Here is a 4,144-nt window from a genome sequence, read left to right as displayed (position 1 = left end):
ACTTCAATTAAAAACGTTGTTATAATGGTTTCAAAAAAAAAAACGTTGTTATAACATTCTTTTCAAATTAAAAATCTTGGCATTAGAGTAAATTCAAAAAGAAATTATACTTGATTAAAAACACGGGCATCAGTCACTAAGTAGTGTTTTCAAATTCTCTAATTTATCTCACATTCTTTCCAAATTTCTTAATAAAAATGTTGGACATCAATTCCCTAATTTATCTCAGAGTCTTTCCATAACAAAATTTCTAATTTATCTCTCTCACCCATTATTCCTAACAAAATTTCTAATTTATCTCTCCCGTCTTTGCAAAACTCTATCAGATTCTGATTTACTTGGTCTTCAGAGACAATTTGGGAGAAATGCATAAAATCTTCCAATTTTAAGAACTTGGCCGCTAAAGCCCGTTAAGTGAGATGATTTTTAGATTTGATTTTTTATTTTTCTGTTATCATACTCTGTGTCCTTAAGAGCATAAAATCTATTAGAACTATTTCATAATCTATTAAATTTGAAAATTTTGCATTTAGAAATGCTCATAGACATCATTTGTATAAGAATTGGGTACTTAAAGGAATATAAAATGTTTTTTTCATATGAAATGTTTTTATTAGGTTGTTTGTTAAATGTAACGAAAAAATGTCATTTTTAAGTAATATTCTTTTATACAATTGACTTTTCTATTTTATTTTTTACTTGTACTTATTTATTAGGGGCCCAATTAGTAACTTGTCCATGGGCCTCTAAAACCTCAGGATCGGTCCTGCACTTGTATATTGAACTTCTCCAAAAAGTTTAGTTGGGACCCGTTTGTTTTACCTGTTGTTGTTTGTTGTTACGGTTTGTTGTTGCTATTTGTTGTTGGAAAAAACTGTTTTTCCCAAAAGCAGAGATTCTCTGCTTTTATAAAAGGCTGTTTTTCAGGTGTAAAAGGCAAACAAAAGGTTACTAACTAATTAGGGAATGTACTACAGTGATCCGGGCAGCCTTCGAGGATCCTCGCAGCTCTTGGTTATTGTCTCTGCGCGGGGAGCGGTCCCTGTGAACACTCCGACGATCAAGACAGTTAGATGTTCGAGATGATTTCTAAAGGAAATAATCGAAGAGCTTAGGGGGTACCCCATTTAGTAGTGAGTGAGAGAATCTGCATTTACCTTCCCTATGTTGGGGGTATTTATAGTGAGCTGAGATGGCTTAATGAGCCTAGCTCCCTGGGCCTTTGGGCCCTATTTGGCCTTTGTGATATTCCGAATCAAGTAGTCCCCCCGCCACCCCCCCGCGAAGAGGTATGGCGAGCATTTCATGCGAGCGGCAGATTGAGTGCCGTAAAACGACGCGATCGAGTAGCGGGGAAACGCCTGTGTAAGTGGCTCGATTTTAACTGAATAAATTCCTCAATTCTCACGCCTGCGTTTTTAGGGCTACAATTGTAGCATTAAATGCGTCATTTATTTCCTTCTTGCACGCGCCGTCAGATGCCTTGGAGGGAGTGTTTTGCCGGCGCCTTTACTTTTGGCCTTAGTATAAATACTGGGAGAGTGATTTCTTCTTACTTTCTGTTTGCGATTTTTCTTGGTGATTCGTCTCTCCCAACTGGAATCCCACCTTTGCGAGAGTTGGGCCGCCATTCCGTGGAGTTCGACCGTCTGTAGTTTGGGGTGTCCTGTTGTTTGGTGCTTCTCGTGCCCTCTGGGGAAAGCTTTTTTCTGGCCGTTTCTCCTCTTGCTTTTTTTTCTCGAAGGTCAGTCATACCATCCTATTCCTACTTTTGTTTTGCTATTTTCTTTGGGGAGAGGGAGTATGTCAGAAGGTTCTTCCCGGGGAGCCTTCAGACGATTGCCGCTTGTTACTCCGAGTGATTTCACGCTTCGTGACGCATCGCGAACCCGCTCCTCGAAGCGGAAGACACGGCTAGAATCAGAAGGCGAAAGTAGTTCCCCTGTTGTAAAGGCGAAGAAGAAGAAGTCGGTCGTGCTACGAGCTGTACCGAGTAGGGAAAGACCTGCTGGTGGTGTACGCCCCGGGGTTCTTGAGGTTGTTGTGGTTGTTCCGGACAGTTTAATAACGTCGGCTCGCCATTTAGGTACCTTATACGATGATATAAGGGCCAAGTTGTGGACGAGGCAAGCGGGTGCGGCAGGTACCGATGGTAGGCGTTTTGAGCGGGCGGAGCGTCCGAGGAGGCCAGAGTCATTCGTTGTAGAGGACGCCCACATTATTATTGTGACCGTTGATCTAGCTTCTATCTCCGCGGTTTATCGAATAGGTCAACCGTACGAATTGGCTGCGCTGGACGAGGAGGATCGTGCCCATCTGTTGGGGTTTAGTGTCCTATAGATAATTGTTCCAGGATATAAACCTAATGTAAATGAATTATTCTTTATATCATTTGTTTTAATTAAATATGGTTTCATAACTGTATAAAGGCAACCTCCTTTAAAGAACTAAATAAGTCTAATAAAAGGAAATCCCTGAGTTTATTTAAAATGATTATAAAGTGTTCATATAAGCATGAAGTGAGACGAAACATTATAATAAACTAATAAACTTAAAAGCACCCCAAGCCAAGTGATATGTTTTGAATAGGGATTGACATAACACTATTGAGACTTGCATGTAATAATGTTTTCTGTCGAGACAGAGAGCTGATCTCACAAGCTTCAGATATGCAGATATCTGGATGGTTACATGGATCCAATGAATGGAGTTCATTAGGATTGGGGACCCGACTTGAGATAACAGGATGGGTAGATTTATCCTTGTCACATGTTCATCTCATTGGTATTAATAGGTATAAGTAATCCTAAGACTCAAAGGAATGTTAATTAGTGATTCTGGATTATGGAATGTGATACTTTGATCCTGTTGTAACACGATCCATAACAGGGATGACTCTAGGGTGTGTACGACAGAAGTTGGGTATCACAAGAAGTAATTGCAGGATAGTTATACATTGGATTGAGAATTTGTCACTCCTGGTAAATGGGAGATACGTCCAAGGATCGCTTGCGGAAGACTTAACTCTAAATCCTTGCAAGGTGATAGCTTAAGACTTGAAATGCAGATTTCACTTAACCTATTTAACTGGAGTTAACTCGGCTTGTACAAGTAAAACGAACGTCTCGCTATATATGACTTGACATTGCCCATAGTCATAAGATTCAGTTTGAGGATGTAATTGACAAATTATACTGTAACTAATACGGAAAGGTCAAACGACAGAATCAACCTGTCTTCTTATAGCTCTGGGGGAATATTTCGGATCTTCCAATCACAGTTCGTGCACTCATTCCGTTATGCAAAGATTAAATATAATTCTGAGAAAATTAATTTAATAGTTGCATACGGCTAGAAGCAATAAGAACCTAATGGGTCACACATAAGACTTGGAACCCAAAAGAGAAACAGATGTTAATTAATTGACGGAAGCCCAACTGAGTCCACTAAGGCCCAGTAGTATAGGGGGGGGGGGCGAATTGTGTATTAAAATATACAAAGGAATTAATTCAATTTAACAGTTATAATTAGATTATGAATTAAATTAATTATGTGATAAATAAGTTAGGAGGTTTAATGAGATTAAATTGCTCCTATTATTATCCTATTAATAAGTTATTATTATCTCTGTAATTTAATATAATTATAGATAATAACAATAAGAATTTTATTCCGAATTAAATTCTTATTCAGTAACCTAATTCTATCTGACTAGGGTTTAGATGGAAGAGAATATATATACTCCCCCCTCATGTGAATTTTGGCCAAGCATAGTAATCCCGGGAGAGAGAAAATTTGGCCCCCTACCGTAGAGGATCGATTCTTCATCGCTTGCTTCCGTTCAATTGATTTTTCATCTCTTTCTCTTAATCCTTGATCTTGTGTTGATTTATTAGAGGCAATCTGCTTTGGTTGCTTTTATATGGTTGAGTTTTAATCATCTTTTGAATTGTGTTTTTGTTTTGTGCTCGAGAACTCGGAGTAAGAGTTGTGGGCACTACGATTGTAACAGTAGATAAAACTTCGAAAGGTATTTCCTTCTATTCCTCTTTATATGAAATAACGGTTAAGGAACTTGGTTAAAGGAAATAGGTTAAAATTTTATATTTCCGCTGCCAAACGTTTGCCTATTTTCTTTCAGTGG

The sequence above is a fragment of the Euphorbia lathyris genome, chromosome 4, assembly GCF_963576675.1.
Source record: "Euphorbia lathyris chromosome 4, ddEupLath1.1, whole genome shotgun sequence".
In the NCBI taxonomy this organism is placed as follows: domain Eukaryota; kingdom Viridiplantae; phylum Streptophyta; class Magnoliopsida; order Malpighiales; family Euphorbiaceae; genus Euphorbia; species Euphorbia lathyris.
This window is presented reverse-complemented; position numbering follows the sequence as displayed.